This window comes from Ranitomeya variabilis, chromosome 2, assembly GCF_051348905.1.
Source record: "Ranitomeya variabilis isolate aRanVar5 chromosome 2, aRanVar5.hap1, whole genome shotgun sequence".
Lineage (NCBI taxonomy): Eukaryota > Metazoa > Chordata > Amphibia > Anura > Dendrobatidae > Ranitomeya > Ranitomeya variabilis.
Window position 1 is genome coordinate 884667952 of NC_135233.1, and position 21325 is coordinate 884689276.

Below are 21325 nucleotides of genomic sequence, written 5' to 3' on the forward strand. Positions count from 1 at the left end.
GTGTGGCCTGCCAATCACAGTAATGCCAGTAACCAACATGGCTACAACATTACATAAGAAGGAGAACAAAGAGTTTACTAAATATGCTATTTATTACATCCAAAGGAATTTACATATTAGAAATGGATATTTAATATCGAGTACATATTGCGTGAACTACCCAGGTGAGTAAAATTGACCATTGGTCCACACAGGAAACCAAAAGAAATAGGCTAATGCAACATATAAGTAACAGGGGCAGCAACTCAGTGTGATTTCTATCATTGAAACCCATCACTACACACCCAGTACTCCGTCACTGAACTACCCACCGTTGTATGCCAATCATGTTAAATGCATCAGCCCATATACATATCAAGAGTTAGTAGTGATAATTACCCATTGTTAGTTTTCAGTTTCTGTGGGGACCACGATCACCCCAACGCGCGTTTCGCATGCTTATGACAGCCTCGCTTCCTCAGGGGGCGTGGCTTAATCCGAATCTTAGTCCCATATAAATACTAAGCCGTTCCGGTCATATGACCTTGCGGCAACCTATCTGTGACTGATTGCGGTGCGCTTGCGCTAATTCGGCGTTCTGTAGCCATGGTAACCCATGACTTGAACCACCGCTAGTGTGCAATCGTGTAATTATCCCTAATGTGCACTTGCGTGAATTCGGCGTCCTACCGCCATGGAAATCCATGACGTTAAACCGGAACGGCTTAGTATTTATATGGGACTAAGATTCAGATTAAGCCACGCCCCCTGAGGAAGCGAGGCTGTCATAAGCACTCGAAACGCGCGTTGGGGTGATCGTGGTCCCCACAGAAACTGAAAACTAACAATGGGTAATTATCACTACTAACTCTTGATATGTATATGGGCTGATGCATTTAACATGATTGGCATACAACGGTGGGTAGTTCAGTGACGGAGTACTGGGTGTATAGTGATAGGTTTCAATGATAGAAATCACACTGAGTTGCTGCCCCTGTTACTTATATGTTGCATTAGCCTATTTCTTTTGATTTCCTGTGTGGACCAATGGTCAATTTTACTCACCTGGGTAGTTCACGCAATATGTACTCGATATTAAATATCCATTTCTAATATGGAAATTCCTTTGGATGTAATAAATAGCATATTTAGTAAACTCTTTGTTCTCCTTCTTATGTAATTTGTGCATGAGTGATTCTAAATAATTGGATATGGTTATTTTCACTGGTACCTTTCTAATGATTTATTGATTTCTGTGTTATTCACAGCATACAAAACCAGTATTAATATGGATTTCAGAGCCCGCGAGCAGACGTGGCTAACGCAATTAAAAGATGTGTTCTGTGACAAACCCAAGGTGTCTCTGGTAGGAGGTGGTAGAGAAAAACAGGAACTTTTTAAAAAATTAAAGGAGATTTTGAATAAACGTATGCGAACCTGGTGGAATCGGGCATTTTTAAATAAATACTTGGAGAGGGGACTGATACCACGAGGACTTAGAGTCCAGGTATTCCCTTCTTTTGACGTTGAAGATAATACATTTCGAAGAAAATGGGAGGAGTTAGCTAATTCATGTTCGAGGGGGTTCATGGATCTCTTGGCACAACTGAATCAAACAGCTATTGATGTGATGGATAAAGAAATAGAGGACATTCTGACCAAATTAAAACAGGATATATCTAGTGAGATGTTGGTAGCCTTCAATACTGAATTGGAGCAAGAGTTTGCCAAGTGGGAAAAGAACATATGTGAAAATAAGGCCAAAAAATTCCAGCGAGATATTGGTGACCAGCAATCCAATACGGTGTATAAATGGAATAGAAGGACATATCGCCACAGGGGATCCTCCCGTGCCAGATCAGCCTCCAATGTCTCTATGACTTCAAGTGAGATGTCAGTGAGATCTAGACCTAAATATTATGATCTGAGGAATTCAGGTCTAAATTATGAGAGAAAGAATGGTAAACCTAAAAATGTCCAGAACAGTCAACAAACTAAAAAGGACAAGAAGGGACTAGAGGTGATTAATTTATCTCATCATATTCTCAATAATGATCAAATTAATGTTCTTCAAAAAGGACTAACATTCTCTCCCACTAATAATTTTGATCTATTTACAGCTACCAAAGACCTCTATCTCTTCTCAAGAAAACTGATTCTAAAAAAACTTTTTGATAAAGATGGGTCTATACCTGATGATGATCAAATTGAAAGGGAGGCACAGCAGGCACTGGAGGATCTCCTGGAGGAACAAACATCGGGCCCTATTGGTAGGTTCCCTAAAAACTGTTGCCCTAAATCAACAAGGTTTCTCCCCTTGTCCCTCAGTCCGGCAGTAGAGATTTTCACCCGACTGGTGAAACAGGATTTTGAAAAAATAACCACCAGGCGTCAATATGATAACCTGACGGCAAAACAAAGAATAGCCCTACAACAACTGAAGGACTATGATGATATTGTTATTAAACCGGCGGACAAGGGGGGAAACATTGTTTTATGGCCAAAAGTCCTCTATGAAAAAGAGACAATGAGACATCTGAAAGATAGGGAAACGTACCTTAAACTGGAACATAATCCAATAAATGAATTTTCTCATGAATTGGAGGATATTCTGGAGCAAGCCCTGGATAGAGGACTAATTCCCAAAAAAATCTTTGATGGACTGTTGACCAGGTTTCCTAAAGTGCCTACTCTATACTTTGTCCCAAAGGTACATAAAAATCCCATTGATCCCCCCGGCCGACCGATTGTCTCTGGCATGGGAGGTCTGAGTGACCCCATTTGTAAATTTGTTGATTTTTATCTCAAACCTCTGGTCGAAACCCTTCCCTCCTATGCCCGAGACACATCGGACGTGCTGAGCAGGATCAATGGGATCCAGTTGGAGGAAGATATGATTCTTGTCACTGCTGACATCGAATCATTGTATACATGTATAAGACATGAAGATGGCCTGGAGGCGGTCCGTTTCTTCCTGGGGTCTGGCAACCGGGATGGCCTGATGTGTGATTTTTTACTGGAACTACTTACCTTCATCCTTACAAGGAATTTTTTTGTTTTCAGGGATATTTTTTACCTGCAGCAGCGCGGCACTGCCATGGGTGCTTCCTGTGCGCCCTCGTTCGCCAACCTCTTCCTGGGTTTTTGGGAGAGGGAGGTTTTTGGCGGTGGGGGCGCCCGGGCCGCAGACCATGTGCAGTGCTGGCTGAGGTATATTGATGACCTGTTCATAATCTGGCAGGGGTCTGAATATGAGTTGCAGGAATTTATGCAGGATTTAAATCGCAACAGGTTTAATATCAAATTAACGTACCAAATGAGCAAGGCGGTGGTGGACTTCCTGGATGTTAAAATTGAGGTTGATGAGCATCGTTACCTGCAGACTGATGTTTACAGGAAGTCCACCTCTGTCAATTCCCTGCTGCATGCAGATTCAGGTCATCCAGGCAGTACGATCAGAGCCATCCCGGTTGGGCAGCACCTCAGGATGAGAAGGATCTGCTCATCTGAATCCAAATTCGAGAAACAGGCTGATGACCTCCGAGAGAGATTTAAATCTAGGGGTTACAGCAATCGATGTATTAAGAAAGGGTACCTAAGGGCAAAATCTCAAACACGTGAGGCCTTACTATATCCCCAAAATAGGGAAAAACCAAAACAGGACAATGTAATCCGGTTTATATCCCCATTTAACGGGGAATGGACCACCATGAGGGATTGTCTCCAGAAACACTGGAAAGTACTAATGACTGATCCAACACTCTCTAAACTCTTGACAGAACGTCCAATGATGACGTCTAGAAAGAGTAGAAATCTCAAAGATATTCTAGTGTCTAGTCACTATGTTCCCTTTACCTCAAAAAACATATTTGGCTCAAGAGGTCCACCCATGGGGTGTTTCCCGTGTGGAGACTGCATCTCATGCAAAAATATTAGCCGAACGTCTGAGTTTGAGTCAGTGGAAGGAAAGAATTACCACATTAAACATCATATTACGTGTAACACGACTCAGGTCATCTATTATGCAGTATGCAGCTGTCCCAAGATTTATATTGGATTAACGTCAAGGCGCTTGGGCACCCGTACACGGGAGCATGTCAGGGACATTATGGCGGCAGAAATAGAAAAGGATATTTCAAAACTAAAAACCATCCCACGCCATTTCAAGGAACATCATAAATGTAACCCTGGGGTGCTCCGAATTAGGGGTATTGAACATGTCCAATGTGGGATTAGAGGAGGTGACATTCATCGTCTACTAGCACAAAGGGAATGTAGGTGGATCACCATCTTGGGGACCCTTACCCCCAAGGGGCTAAATGAGACACATGGCTTTTCTTCCTATTTGTAGTACCTTATTAGTGTCCCCCCCATAAATTGCCCATTCCATTCCATTATACTCCATCCAGATTTTAAATCTTGTCTTAAGGCCCCGTCTCACATAGCGAGATCGCTAGCGAGATCGCTGCTGAGTCACAAGTTTTGTGACGCAACAGCGACCTCCATAGCGATCTCGCTATGTGTGACACGTACCAGCGATCAGGCCCCTGCTGCGAGATCGCTGGTCGTGTCGGAATGGCCTGGACCTTTTTTTGGTCATTGAGGCCCCGCTGACATCGCTGAATCGGTGTGTGTGACACCGATCCAGCGATGTCTTCACTGGTAACCAGGGTAAACATCGGGTTACTAAGCGCAGGGCCGCGCTTAGTAACCCGATGTTTACCCTGGTTACCAAAAAAAACAAACAGTACATACTCGCCTTTCGGTGTCCAGGTCCCTTGCCGTCTGCTTCCTGCTCTGACTGAGCCGCCGTACAGTGAGAAGTGAGAGCACAGCGGTGACGTCACCGCTGCGCTCTGCTCTCACTGTACGGCGGCACTCAGTCAGAGCAGGAAGCGGACGGCGAGGGACCTGGACACCGAAAGGCGAGTATGTACTGTTTGTTTTTTTTGGTAACCAGGGTAAACATCGGGTTACTAAGCGCGGCCCTGCGCTTAGTAACCCGATGTTTACCCTGGTTACCCGGGTGCTGCAGGGGGACTTCGGCATCGTTGAAGACAGTTTCAACGATGCCAAAGTCGTTCCCCTGATCGTTGGTCGCTGGAGAGAGCTGTCTGTGTGACAGCTCCCCAGCGACCACACAGCGACTTACCAACGATCACGGCCAGGTCGTATCGCTGGTCGTGATCGTTGGTAAATCGCTTAGTGAGACGGGGCCTTTAGTCTATGTGCTTTTTAACTGTGTTTATTTTGTTTATTTAGCTGTGATTGATGCACTGTAAATGAACTACCGCAAATGAAATAAGCATACCAAAATGCATCTCATCAGTACACTAAAGAAGAAACAAAGAAAATGGTATCACATAGGAAAAAAGGACTTGATCGGGATATACCGGACAAAAAGCCATCATACCGACTATGTGATATGTAATTAGTATATGGTGATTATTGCCTTTGATCCTTTTTTCCTTTGTTTATAAGAAAGGAAATTTCTTTGTGTTTATATTCTATGTGCATTCAATCATCAGCCTTTTTTTTAACTAATTTTTTTAATTAGTTTTCATGTATGTATGATATTATTGAGAGTACTCTTATTATATTTTTACATTGTCACAATGGAATGAAAGCAAGCACATTTAGTACTTTATCATTAGTATAGTATCACTAGACTGGTCATATCAGTTAATAGTTGTGAAATGTAATAACCAGCACTAGTAGCACTTTTTTCTATTTATAAGCACAATTTAGCACCTTTTAGCATACCCACTTGCTAATGTTCTCTCTGCATGGTGGATTCTCCGTCTCTCCGGGGGCGTGGTGTGGGCTTGGCGCCGGTCCGCTCACGTGACCTGGGTAGGCGGGGTTCCATTGTGTGGATTGACAGAGCAGAGGGATGTGAGACTTGCGCAAGCGCAGTAGGACGTGACACATACTTATTATTACGATCGTACACCAGCGGCGGTTTAACGTCATGGATTTCCATGGCGGTAGGACGCCGAATTCACGCAAGTGCACATTAGGGATAATTACACGATTGCACACTAGCGGTGGTTCAAGTCATGGGTTACAATGGCTACAGAACGCCGAATTAGCGCAAGCGCACCGCAATCAGTCACAGATAGGTTGCCGCAAGGTCATATGACCGGAACGGCTTAGTATTTATATGGGACTAAGATTCAGATTAAGCCACGCCCCCTGAGGAAGCGAGGCTGTCATAAGCACGCGAAACGCGCGTTGGGGTGATCGTGGTCCTCACAGAAACTGAAAACTAACAATGGGTAATTATCACTACTAACTCTTGATATGTATATGGGCTGATGCATTTAACATGATTGGCATACAACGGTGGGTAGTTCAGTGACGGAGTACTGGGTGTATAGTGATAGGTTTCAATGATAGAAATCACACTGAGTTGCTGCCCGTTACTTATATGTTGCATTAGCCTATTTCTTTTGGTTTCCTGTGTGGACCAATGGTCAATTTTACTCACCTGGGTAGTTCACGCAATATGTACTCGATATTAAATATCCATTTCTAATATGTAAATTCCTTTGGATGTAATAAATAGCATATTTAGTAAACTCTTTGTTCTCCTTCTTATGTAATTTGTGCATGAGTGATTCTAAATAATTGGATATGGTTATTTTCACTGGTACCTTGTATACTTTATTTAGTATGGAGCTGTGCCTTTGGATCGCCCCCCAGGCGCAGGGCAGTGGGGTACTTGGCACCAGGTCCCTCGGTCTCTGTTCTGGGGATGTCACGGTGGCCTGACCCGGTCCGTGGCCCTGCTGAGGGGCGCCCAATTAAAGGTGATAGTTTGTCAAGTGTTCATGACGCCAACCTGTGGTGTTCAGTCAGGGTGACCGACGCTGCTGGGGGTCCGCTGGGGTGATGGAATGGCAGCTAGATGGTATACCTTCCCACAGGTGAAGTATGTCCCCAGGGCTTCCCAAGGTGTGTGGATGGTGATAGTGGATGTTGTAAGGCGTGATGAATAATGAGGACACAAAGGTTGCAGTCTCTTTACCTTTTACTGAAGACTTCAGCGTCCGCAGTCCAGCGTACCGCTCACAGGGCTGGCTGAGTCCGGCCGGTCCAAAGGCACATCCAGAGTTCCCTTAGCCAGGAGGAAATCAGTAGCCTTCCTACTAGCGCCTGTGTGTTGTAGTACCTCCCTGCTGAGCACCACGGGAAAGTCCTCACAACCTTTGTAGATGTTTCTGATGTTCTCTCTCTCTGTCCCCCAGATGATATGGATAGGACAACCGTATGATGGGGTAGGCCTGGAGCTATTTTATAGGGACCCTAGAGATGCCCCTCTCCCACAGTTGCCTCCGTGTCTTCTTAGGTATTTAGGTTGGGCAGCCAACTTGGAATTGACTGTCCTGCCATTGTCTGGAGTAATGCGTAGAGTCAGTACTCCCTCAGTGTTCCGGCAACCGGCTACGCGCCTCGGAAGGAGGCTGCCGATCTCGGGGCTGGACTCCTCCCGGTATTATCTCCTTGTGCTGTGACTTCGGTTCTCACTCTCCACAATATACTTCGCTTCGTGTCCTTTCTTAGGATGCTGCCGCAATGATGTGCAGGCGCAGCTCCGTAACGTTCTATCTCTGGCTAGGCCTCTGTCAGGATCCCACCCCTGACAGGACCTCTCTGGGTCAAACCCAGGCTGCTTCTTCCTCGATGTTATCTGGTCGAAGCCCAGTCTGCTTCTTTCTAACTTCCTATCCAACCCACCAGTTTTACCCGTGTGTGAGGAGTGCCCTAGTAGATAGAAGCTTTGCTCCCCCTGGTGGACTGGAGTGTAAAGTGTAGTGTGTGACTGTGATACCTGGCAAGTATTTAGTACCATCAGACGTAATATCACTCCCCCTGGTGGGAGAGCGACATTACTGCAACGACCAGGACTCTGGGGCGCTGCACCTGTGTATATAATATTTTTGGGGAGTTCACACCATACTCTATTCAGTATATGCAAAACTCCACACTATATTCTCTGTTACAGAATATAGTATGGAATTACATTGAGAGATAGAATATTAAAAATAAAATCCAGAAAATCACTTTGTATAAGTTATATAAATTTATTTGCATTTTGCAGTGAGAAATAAGTATTTGACCCCTCTGGCAAACAAGACTTAATACTTGGTGAAAAAACCCTTGTTGGCAAGCACAGCAGTCAGACTTTTTTGTAGTTGATGATGAGGTTTGCACACATGTCAGGAGGAATTTTGGTCCACTCCTCTTTGCAGATCATCTCTAAATCATTAAGATTTTGAGGCTGACCTTTGGCAACTCGGAGCTTCTTCTCCCTCCATAAGTTTAAGGCTGTCTAGGCCACTCCATGACCTTAGTGTATGTCTTTTTGAGCCACTCCTTTGTTGCCTTGGCTGTATGGTTTGGGTCATTTTCTTGCAGCCACGACCCATTTTTAATGTCCTGGCGGAGGGAAGGGGGTTGTCACTCAGGATTTTATGGTACATGGCTCTATCCATTCTCCCATTGATGCGGGGAAGTAGTTCTGTGCCCTTAGCAGAGAAACACCCCCAAAACATAATGTTTCCACCTCCATGTTTCACAGTGGGTATGGGGTTCTTTTGGGTCATAGGCAGCATTTCTCTTTCTCCAAACACGACGAGTAGAGTTAATGCCAAAGAGCTCAATTTTTGACTCATCTGATCACAGCACCTTCTCCCAATCACTCACAGAATCATCCAGGTGTTCATTGGCAAACTTCAGATGGGCCTGCAAATGTGCCTTCTTGAGTAGGGGGACCTTGAGGGCACTGCAGGATTTTAAACCTTTACGGTGTAATGTGTTGCCAATGGTTTTCTTGGTGACTGTGGCCCCAGCTGCCTTCAGATCATTAACAAGTTCCCCCCGTGTAGTTTTAGACTGGTCTCTCACCTTCCTCATGATCAAGGATACCCCACGAGGAAAGATTTTGCATGGTGCCCCAGATTGATATCGATTGACAGTCATTTTGTATTTCTTCCATTTCTAACTATTGCACAAACAGTTGTCTCCTTTTCACCCAGCGTCTTCCTTATGGTTTTGTAGCCCATTCCAGCTTTGTGCAGGGTTATGATCTTGTCCCTGACATCCTTATAAAGCTCTTTGGTCTTGACCATGTTGTAGAGGTTAGAGTTAGAGTCTGACTGACTGATTAATTGAGTCTGTGTACAGGAGTCTTTTATAAAGGTGACTATGCAAGACAGCTGTCTTTAATGCAGGTAACAAGCTGATTAGGAGCGTCTAACTGGTCTATAGGAGCAAGAACTCTTAATGTTTGGTAGGGAATAAAATACTTAGTTCTCACTGCAAAATGCAAATAAATTTATACAATTTATACAACTTGGTTTTCTGAATTTTATTTTTGATTTTCTATCTCTCAATGTTAAAATGAACCTGCTCTGAAAATTATAAACTGTTCATGTCTTTGTCAGTGGGCAAGCTTACAAAATCAGCAAGGGATCAAATACTTATTTCCCCCACTGTGTGTGTGTGTGTGTGCATGTGTGTGTGTATATATATATATATATATATATATATATATATATATATATATATATATATATACATACAGTACAGAGCAAAAGTTTGGACACACCTTCTCATTTAAAGATTTTTCATGACTATGAAAATTGTAAATTCCCACTGAAGGCATCAAAACTGTGAATTAACACATGTGGAATTATATACTTAACAAAAAAGTGTGAAACAACTGAAAATATGTCTTCTATTCTAGGTTCTTCAAAGTAGCCACCTTTTGCTTTGATGACTGCTTTGCACACTCTTGGCATTCTCTTGATGAGCTTCAAGAGGTAGTCACCGGAAATGGTCTTCCAACAATCTTTGAAGGAGTTCTCAGAGATGCTCAGCACTTGTTGGCCCTTTTGCACTCTGTGGTCCAGCTCACCCCAAACCATCTCGATTGGGTTCAGGACTGGTGACTGTGAAGGCCAGGTCATCTGGCATAGCACCCCATCACTCTCCATCTTGGTCAAATAGCCCTTACAGAACCTGGAGGTGTGTTTGAGGTCATTGTCTGTATATATACTGTATATATATATATATATATATATATATATATATATATATATACATATACCAATTTATGCACAAATAACTGTTCTACTAATGCACCTCCTTGTCTTTCATGCAGGAAATCATTTATTTTTTATGTTGGCTATTCCCTCTGGCTACTTCACAGTGTAACATTTAGCAGTCAGCAGAGGGAGCTTCTCCATTCTGGCTACAAGAAGGTTCCGCTTTTCTATTCAATCCTGTCACAAAACGCTGCCTCCTGGCCTTTCATATAGTATCGCGTAAATAATTCATTTATCACCGATGTGTTTTTGATTGCGTCAGTAAAGAACAGGGACAATCTGTGCCTCGGCTGCTCTATTGGATTGTCTTTGCTGCTGATGCAGACTAGGATGGGGATAAACGTGAGTGGATTGTCATCCTCTAAGGCTCTCCCTGGTCTTCAGCATCACAATGTATATGTAGGTTTTATATTACTATTCTGCACTCATTCATAGGATCATCCCTTTTCTCCACAGCCTTGTTGTTGGTAGTCCTCTGGCATGGAAGTCATGAATGGAAATGTAGAATAATGAAATGCACTTAATTCAAGGACAAAGCTTAAAGGCAGAGCACGGACGGTATTACTGAAATGGAGATAATGGACTGTTCCCACGTCCATTAACACACTGGAGGAGGTAGGCAAATAGATTTTGAAGGAGACACATAAAATATATTCCTATGTACAGTTGTACACATGAACAAATCATGTATATTTAGGGATAGATTTATGTGAATGGTATTGTTTGATTTACATCACACCGCATCAAATGCATAGTACGATTGCTAGAAGACCCAGCATAAATGTGGTTAAAACCTTCCATCTGTATCTCCTGTGGGATTTTCAGCAACCTCTAGTGGTCAAAATGAAGTATAATCTGATTTAATCTTGTTATCCTCTAACACCCCCACTAATACTAACTATTTTATGTTTATTGCCTGTTACAGCGAAGATAGATAGATAATAGATGGATAGAATATAATGACATTATTGTACAAATAATTGATACTGTACTAACAATTCTGTTTTAATTATATTATAAATCAGAAGCTGCGACTTTGAGACCTGATTTATAGAAGGACATATGGCTGCTAAGATGATTATGCTCGATAATTAACTCCAGAGAAAATTCTTTGGGGCGGTTTTACACACATTATTTTTTTGGTTTGCAATTTTTGATGCATTTAGACCCAAAAGCGGATACAAAAGGAATGGGAGCTAAAAATAAAAAATATATACTTCTTTTGGCTCAAAAAGCTACATGTAAAACATGCTGTGTGTGTAACCACCCTGAAGTTGTATTTTTCCACAATAACCATTTTGATGATTGGATCCGAGGTCCCATGTTCCTCATTTCTTTTTAAAATTGGAGCGGACTAGCAATTCCATCATCTCGTTTGAAAGCATTGGGGAATGATAGAAATAACTGAGCTGTTTTCTTAAAGAGATGATCCGCTGCAATGTATAATGTGTCATTGATTTAAACCTTTTAAATAAGTTACATGACCCCCTGCTGCAGCCGCTGCCGACATCCGCTGATGTCAGCTTGTTTGCAGCCAATGAGAGCAGAGCAGAGGGGGAAAGCGCCCGCTGGCTACTGGGTTGTGACGTGCGGTGAAACACCACCCACAGCCCAGTCAATCAGGGGGACTGCGTGCGACTGGCTAAATGCCTCGGTGATACATGGGATTCCAGAAGTTGACATGACATTTGTGGATGTCAGTGGTGGCTGCAGCCGGGGGGTCACATGAACAGGACTGAGCAAGCAGCGATAGCGCCCATCACAGGCAAATATGGCAACATAACGTATTTAGAAAAATACTTATTTAAAAGGTTTAAATCAATAGGAGCATTATACATTGTAGTGGACCAGCTCTTTAACTTCTATAAAATTATTTAATCATTATCGAAAACTTGGATGTTTCCAACACCAAAACATATCAAGGTGGTTTGTGAATTATTTGCACCTATAATCTTGGGGGTCCCTGCCTGTTTCATCTTTACTAGGGTTGAGCGACTTTTGCTTTTTTAGGATCGAGTTGGGTTTTGTGAAACCCGACCTTCTCAAAAGTCGGATCATGTGAAATCGGCCGATTCTACTGTAAAGGGAAGGTGAATGTGTTTACACGGCCTCATTCAGACATACATTTTTCACGTACAGGTTCTATCCGTAGGTTTCCCAGATAGAACATGTACCCATTGTGATCTGTGCTGATATTCACATGTCCATATGTTTTTCACGGATTGTGTGTCTGAGCAAAACTCAGAGGCAAGTCAATGAGTCATCCATATGCAGTCCTTGTTTAACATTGCAAAGGGTAGGAGAAGCTTTGTAATTCATTTATTTATGCACATGTGAAAAATACTGATTACATACTAACCAAACACCGATGACACTCGGATCCAAATCACTGATGACACACCTGTATTGTTTTTTGAGCACATGAAAAATATTCCCATCAGAATGAGGCCTATTTGTGACCTAGTCCACTGTTTGTATTTAGATACAGTCGCATACTTATATGTGTGTATACCACTTAAAACATAAAACAAGTGTGCCTTCCACATTTTAAATGCACATACCCTATATGTTATAAAATAAAATCACACCCTAAACCCCAAATCATAAAATACTTAAATTAACCCCTTCACCCCCCAGGGTGGTTTGCAACTATATCGCTGGAACGTCACGGATAGTGCCATCGTAGCGACCAAAGTGCCACTGTGAGACGGTACCCTAAGGGATTCAATTTATGAAAGGATATTATATTCCACAATTGAGAGGAAAAAAAGGGGGGAAAAAACTTTTTTTCTTCATTTTTTTGGATAGCACATATGGCATTAATGTTTCACTGATACACGATGCACAATTTTCGTTTAAGATAATGTTATGTAATTTAATTATTTATGATGCAATTATGTATCAGATTAATTTGTAACACTTACACTAATTTATCACTTATTAACCTTAACTCCTCCTAAAGTTGGATAAGAAATGCATGAAAGACAGAATACACATTTTTTTATGAGTATGTATCAATTAACAGCTACTGTTTTATCTGTGAAAATGTGCAGCTGTTTGCTAGTTTGTTATACCTTGTAACTAAGGCTATTTTCACACTAGCGTCGTGCACTGCACGTTGCTATGTGTCGTTTTGCAGAAAAAACGCATCCTGCAAAAGTGCTTGCAGGATGCGTTTTTTCTCCATTGACTTGCATTAGCGACGCAGTGCGACGCATTGCCACACGTTGCAACCATTGTGCGACGGTTGCGTCGTGTTGCGTCGGACCGTCGCCGCCAAAAAACGTTGCTTGTAACGTCGTTCCCGTCTTTTCCGACCGCGCATGCGCGACCGGAACTCTGCCCCCGCCTCCCCGCACCTCACAATGGGGCAGCGGATGCGTTGAAAAACAGCATCCGCTGCCCCCGTTTTGCGGCGCATTCACTGCTAGCGTCGGTACGTCGCAACGACGCAATTCGTCGTGCGTCGTCCGACGCTAGTGTGAAAGTAGCCTTACTCACCATGGTCTCATATGAGACAGGAATTTTTTTTTCTCTTCTTTTTTTCTGTGTAGAAACAATCCTCTTTAAAAAGCCACTGGAACAGCATAGTAAATGAGATGTTGTAACCTTTTTCAAGCCACGTCTGAAGTCGAGTATGCAATAATGAAGCTTTTTCAGAGCAACGTGAATAATTTCTAAACTGTGTTAAGAGCAGTATTATATGTATGTTATGTTACATTTGTGTAATTTAACAATATTGAAAAGCATAGTGTCAACTTTGTATGTTTCAATAGCATATGCTCAAAAAAATAAAGGGAACACTTAAACAACAGAATATAACTCGAAGTAAATCAAACTTCTGTGAGATCAAACTGTCCACTTAGGAAGCAACACTGTTTGACAATCAATTGCTGTTGTGCAAATGGAATAGACAACAGATGGAAATTATTGGCAATTATCAAGACACCCTCAATAAAGGAGTGGTTCTGCAGGTGGCGACCACAGACCACATCTCAGTACCAATGCTTTCTGGCTGATGTTTTGGTCACTTTTGAATGTTGGTTGTGCTTTCACACTCGTGGTAGCATGAGATGGACTCTACAACTCACACAAGTGGCTCAGGTAGTGCAGCTCATCCAGAATGGCACATCAATGCGAGTTGTGGCAAGAAGGTTTGCTGTGTCTGTCAGCGTAGTGTCGAGAGGCTGGAGGCGCTACCAGGAGACAGGCCAGTACACCATTAGATGTGGAGGGCAACAACCCAGCAGCAGGACGGCTACCTCAGCCTTTGTGCAAGGAGGAACAGGAGGAGCACTGCCAGAGCCCTGCAAAATGACCTCCAGAAGGCCAAAAATGTGCAAGTGTCTGCACAAACGGTTAGAAACTGACTCCATGAGGATGGTCTGAGTGCCCAACATCCACAGATAGGGGGTTGTGCTCACTGCCCAATACCATGCAGGACGCTTGGCATTTGCCACAGAACACCAGAATTGGCAAATTTGCCACTTGCGCCCTGAAAGCAGGTTCACACTGAACACATGTGACAGACGTGACAGAGTCTGGAGACGCCGTGGAGAGCGATCTGCTGCCTGCAACATCCTTCAGCATGACTGGTTTGGCAGTGGGTCAGTAATGGTATGGGGTGGCATTTCTTTGGAGGGCCGCACAGCCCTCCATGTGCTCGCCAGAGGTAGCTTGACTGCCATTAGGTAGATGAGATCCTCAGACCCCTTGTGAGACCATATGCTGGTGCGGTTGGCCCTGGGTTCCTCCTAATGCAGGACAATACCAGACCTTGTGGCTGCATTGTGTCAGCAGTTCCTGCAAGATGAAGGCATTGAAGCTATGGACTGGCCTGCCCGTTCCCCAGATCTGAATCCTATTGAACATATCTGGAACATCATGTCTCGCACCATCCACCAATGTCACGTTACACCACAGACTTTCAGGAGTTGGTGGATGCTTCAGTCCAGGTCTGGGAGGAGATCCCTTAGGAGACCATCCGCCGCCTCGTCAGGAGAATGCCCAGGCATTGTAGGGAGGTCGTACAGGCACATGGAGGCCACACACACACAACAGAACATAATTTCCTTGTCTTGAGGCATTTCCACTGAAATCGGACCAGCCTGTAATTTGATTTTCCACTTTGATTTTGAGTATCATTCCAAATCCAGACCTCCATGGGATATTAAGTTTGATTTACATTGATCATTTTTATGTTTTATTGTTCTCAACACGTTCCACTATGTAATGAATAAAGATTTGCAACTGAAATATTTCATTCAGTGATATCTAGGATGTGATATTTTAGTGTTCCCTTTATTTTTTTGAGCAGTGTATGATACATTTATTGCATAAGGTACTTCAGCAAGTTTTGCTTTTGGTGGCTAGTGCATTAAAAGTTCCTTGATCATGTTGCCTTGTAAGAATGTTTTCCATTTTATGGGAGGCATTCATATTTATTTATAAATGCATGTATTATGTTTTCACTTTATAATCTTTCTTAATAATGTTGAAATAAGGAATTATAAAAATTTCAATAATGATTGAGGACCAGAGGTACACATTTTTTATATATACAATAAAAAGAATTTTTTCACAAAAAAAAATTATTGTGTAGAATTCACTTTCATCTTCATAACATGGTATAATTATATCATGTCATGATTAAATACAGCTTAATACGTGAATCAAGCTTCACGTGATCAAGAGCAACTAGTTTGTTCGGTTTCTGAGAATGGATTGGATGAAGAGGAGCTCTGGCATCTTTCTTACCAGATTTAGTGAGGTTGCAAGCTGAACATGCGCTACACCAATTCTCTATGTCTGAATGCATCCCAATCCAATAGAAGAGTTGGAGTATAGTGGCTTCAGTTTTGTGTACACCAAAGTGCCCAGACTGGTCGTGGTAGGCATCGAGAACAATTCTGGCATATTGCCGTGGAATTAGACTCTGATATAATCTTTAGATAAACAACAATTAAGGGCGCTGCATACCAGTATCCTGACTAAACCTGCTGCAGCAAATATTAGGACACAACTACCAAATTGTCCAGTGATAAGCAAAAAAGCCAAAATAGATAGTCTATATGTATATTTGCGCTGCGGGTGTCATACAACTCCCCCCTAAAGTTCCAAATAAAAACAATAATTAAAAATTGCACAAACGTTTATACCAGGAGGTGCCGTATATTATTGCTCATACACACCGTTACCTTTCTTAGTGTGGTTCCTGTAATCTTCATAGAGCGTTGTCAAAGGTCCTTGTAGCTCATAGATGACTGTAGCAAAATGTCCAAAATATAACTCCTAGATCGATCCACAATACTTCCAGAGCATAGGGAATAGGGTGTTATCCTGTCCCGGCCGGTGACAGTCACCCCTGTTACCCTATGGATAATTGCTCACTCCTTTAGCAGTGACACACGCTTACAAAAGCAACTTGCCGGCGAGGTGCAGTGAAGCTGCAGGACCTCGCGTGACGTCACAAGCACGTGATGCCTCACGTGATCGGCTGTCAGAATTGTACAGAACGCACCATAGACCAAAATTCATCCGACGCGTTTCGGGGTCAGCAGACTCCTTCCTCAGGGATGGTATGGTGCGTAACAAAAGGTGCTTATATAGTATTGCAGAATAAAAGCGCTGTGTTCACTGATTAAAAGCAAAAAGTTCAATTTCGCTATTAAGGCCATTCGGAATAAGCGTGTTCATTTCAAATATCCATCTGCTTTCCTCTCTTGACATTTGATGTATAAAATTTCCTTTTCGCCAGTTTTTCTTTACTACTTTAATACCCGTGACAATAGTGTCTTTTATTGATCCCCCATGATGTTTCTCAAAGTGTTGTGAAAGAGGATGACCTTCAAATTTCTTATTAATGTTCCGCAAATGTTCTCCAATGCGCACACTCATTGATCTTATGATCCGCCCTATATACCATTTACCACATGGACACTTAATGCCATATATTACTCCTTGAGTAGAACAACTTATGAAGTCCTTAATTATTATTGCTTCTCCATCTTGATTGATAATACTCAGCTGTTTTTTTATATTTAATTTTTTGCACGGTAAGCATTTCCCACATGGAAAAAAACCAGACAAAGTATTTAGTCCAATTAAAAAGAGCTGGTTTAGGTGTAAAATAAGCGCTACCTGCAGCAAAATACTAACAGTCACCACACAGGACTGTAGAAATAAATAAAAAATAAAATATAACAATATAGGTATTTCGCGCTGGTATATACTATCACCTACACTGGTAAGTTATACAACTAATTAACTATACACCTAACTTACCAGTGTAGGTGATAGTATATACCAGTGCGAAATACCTATATTGTTATATTTTATTTTTTAAAGTATTTAGTCCGTACGCCAATCTTGGAGATAGGGGTTTGCGGATTGTGGGAGCTATAATATTCCCCAGGTTATTTGCTCTTTTGTAAACAAATCTGGGATGTTCCGCTAATAATTCTCCAATTATTTTGTCCTCCCTCAATATGTTCCAATATTTCTTCACAATTTTTTTCAAAATGTGACTATTAGAATTATATGGGGTTATAATAGGAATATCCTCTATTTCCATGCTTTTATTTTTTTTCCTTTTCTGTTCAAGTAGTTTTGTCCTTGGTTTCCTTCCAACCTGCTCTTTGGTATATGCTAGGACTTCTTTATCATATCCTTTTTGGCTAAATTTTTCTATTAGGATATCCGTCTCCTTATCATAATCCTCTTGTTTGGAACAATTTCTATGGGTTCTTATGAACTGACTTTTGGGGACGTTTAAAAGCCAGCTAGGTAAATGGCAACTATTCAGTGCAATATAGTTGTTGGAATCTGTGGGTTTATGGTATAGACTAGTTTGAATACTATTATTTTCTATAAAAATTCTTAAATCTAAAAAATTTACTTCTTTATTACTTGTGTTGGCCATGAATTTTAAAAAATAACTATTTTTATTTAACTCCTCAATAAAATCAATTAATAAAATTGGGCCACCAGACCATATAAAAACAATATCATCGATAAAACGCTGCCATAGGACCAGGCCCGCCCGCAGTAGTCCATCCGTATAGATATGGTCTTCCTCCCACTTACCAACATAGAGGTTGACATAACTGGGGGCGAACCTGGTACCCATGGCAGTGCCCCACTGCTGGGAGTAGTAGTCCCTGCCAAAACGAAAATAGTTGTGTGTAAGTATAAAATGTATACAATCTGTAATAAAAGAAATTTGATCACCTGGTATCATTCCATCTTTAGATAAAAAGTATTTAGCTGCTTCACATCCTTTCTGGTGTTGAATAACGGTGTACAAGGAAGTGATGTCAAGAGTGCCTATTATGTAGTGCTCCTGCCACTGAATAGTTTGCAATTTTCGTAAAATATGTGAACTATCCTTCAAGTAAGCCAAAATAGATAGTGTATATGTATATTTGCACTGCGGGTGTCATACAACTCCCCCCTAAAGTTCCAAATAAAAACAGTATAATTTGTCAAATGATGAACGGAGGGCAATTAGACAACTTCAAGATAACAAAGAAATCACAATAAGACCTGCTGACAATGGGGATGGAATAGTGATTCTGAACACAAAAGATTATAACGCAGAGTCCTTACGGTTACTAGGAGATACATGTACATATAAAGTACTCAAGATGGACCCAACAGAAAGGTATACTGTAAAAATGCAGAATTTGATAAAAAGGGGACTCTCAAAAGGTTTTCTTAGTAAAAACGAACATGATTTTATTAATATAAAATATCCTAGAGTCCCACATTTTTACTACCTACCTAAGGTGCATAAAGATTTGACACACCCACCAGGGAGGCCTATAATCTCAGTGGTAGGCGGCCTCACAACTAATTTGTCTAGATATGTGGACTGCCACTTACAAAAATTATGTCCCCAACTCCCGTCTTACTTGAAGGATAGTTCACATATTTTATGAAAATTGCAAACTATTCAGTGGCAGGAGCACTACATAATAGGCACTCTTGACATCACTTCCTTGTACACCGTTATTCAACACCAGAAAGGATGTGAAGCAGCTAAATACTTTTTATCTAAAGATGGAATGATACCAGGTGATCAAATTTCTTTTATTACAGATTGTATACATTTTATATTTACACACAACTATTTTCGTTTTGGCAGGGACTACTACTCCCAGCAGTGGGGCACTGCCATGGGTACCAGGTTCGCCCCCAGTTATGCCAACCTCTATGTTGGTAAGTGGGAGGAAGACTATATCTATACGGATGGACTACTGCGGGCGGGCCTGGTCCTATGGCAGCGTTTTATCGATGATATTGTTTTTATATGGTCTGGTGGCCCAATTTTATTAATTGATTTTATTGAGGAGTTAAATAAAAATAGTTATTTTTTAAAATTCACGGCCAACACAAGTAATAAAGAAGTAAATTTTTTAGATTTAAGAATTTTTATAGAAAATAATAGTATTCAAACTAGTCTATACCATAAACCCACAGATTCCAACAACTATATTGCACTGAATAGTTGCCATTTACCTAGCTGGCTTTTAAACGTCCCCAAAAGTCAGTTCATAAGAACCCATAGAAATTGTTCCCAACAAGAGGATTATGATAAGGAGACGGATATCCTAATAGAAAAATTTAGCCAAAAAGGATATGATAAAGAAGTCCTAGCATATACCAAAGAGCAGGTTGGAAGGAAACCAAGGACAAAACTACTTGAACAGAAAAGGAAAAAAAAATAAAAGCATGGAAATAGAGGATATTCCTATTATAACCCCATATAATTCTAATAGTCACAATTTGAAAAAAATTGTGAAGAAATATTGGAACATATTGAGGGAGGACAAAATAATTGGAGAATTATTAGCGGAACATCCCAGATTTGTTTACAAAAGAGCAAATAACCTGGGGAATATTATAGCTCCCACAATCCGCAAACCCCTATCTCCAAGATTGGCGTACGGACTAAATACTTTGTCTGTTTTTTTTCCATGTGGGAAATGCTTACTGTGCAAAAAATTAAATATAAAAAAACAGCTGAGTATTATCAATCAAGATGGAGAAGCAATAATAATTAAGGACTTCATAAGTTGTTCTACTCAAGGACTAATATATGGCATTAAGTGTCCGTGTGGTAAATGGTATATAGGGCGGACCATAAGATCAATGAGTGTGCGCATTGGAGAACATTTGCGGAACATTAATAAGAAATTTGAAGGTCATCCTCTTTCACAACACTTTGAGAAACATCATGGGGGATCAATAAAAGACACTATTGTCACGGGTATTAAAGTAGTAAAGAAAAACTGGCGAAAAGGAAATTTTATACATCAAATGTCAAGAGAGGAAAGCAGATGGATATTTGAAATGAACACGCTTATTCCGAATGGCCTTAATAGCGAAATTGAACTTTTTGCTTTTAATCAGTGAACACAGCGCTTTTATTCTGCAATACTATATAAGCACCTTTTGTTACGCACCATACCATCCCTGAGGAAGGAGTCTGCTGACCCCGAAACGCGTCGGATGAATTTTGGTCTATGGTGCGTTCTGTACAATTCTGAGAGCCGATCACGTGAGGCATCACATGCTTGTGACGTCACGCGAGGTCCTGCAGCTTCACTGCACCTCGCCGGCAAGTTGCTTTTGTAAGCGTGTGTCACTGCTAAAGGAGTGAGCAATTATCCATAGGGTAACAGGGGTGACTGTCACCGGCCGGGACAGGATAACACCCTATTCCCTATGCTCTGGAAGTATTGTGGATCGATCTAGGAGTTATATTTTGGACATTTTGCTACAGTCATCTATGAGCTACAAGGACCTTTGACAACGCTCTATGAAGATTACTGGAACCACACTAAGAAAGGTAACGGTGTGTATGAGCAATAATATACGGCACCTCCTGGTATAAACGTTTGTGCAATTTTTAATTATTGTTTTTATTTGGAACTTTAGGGGGGAGTTGTATGACACCCGCAGCGCAAATATACATATAGACTATCTGATATAATCTTTCACCTGAAACAGGGTCCATGGAATTGCGCAAGATCAAGTCCTTTTGAATGAAGTCTTTTGCGCTGTCTCCATAGACGATTAAGCTCAACATCAGGAAATCGTCTTCGTCGTCGGGCAGGTATTCTACTAGTAGTCAGGTATTTATAGATCTCTCCTAGGACACGAGACTCATTTTGAAGGGTTTGCCATCTCAATGGATCTTGGGACAAATCCGGTTTCGATTGAGAGGCTTC

General features: G+C 41.5%; 1 protein-coding gene across 1 annotated transcript in view; it reads left to right on the top strand.

The window, feature by feature from the left end:
• Positions 1 to 10224: 10224 nt before the first annotated feature.
• The window catches only part of PIGZ (phosphatidylinositol glycan anchor biosynthesis class Z (Gwada blood group)), a 96197-nt gene continuing 85096 nt past the window's right edge, over positions 10225 to 21325 (top strand). The window contains exons 1-2 of the mRNA XM_077290402.1: positions 10225 to 10433; positions 10548 to 10706. The gene's annotated coding sequence lies outside the window, so the exon portion shown is untranslated. The remainder of the gene's footprint in view (positions 10434 to 10547; positions 10707 to 21325) is intronic.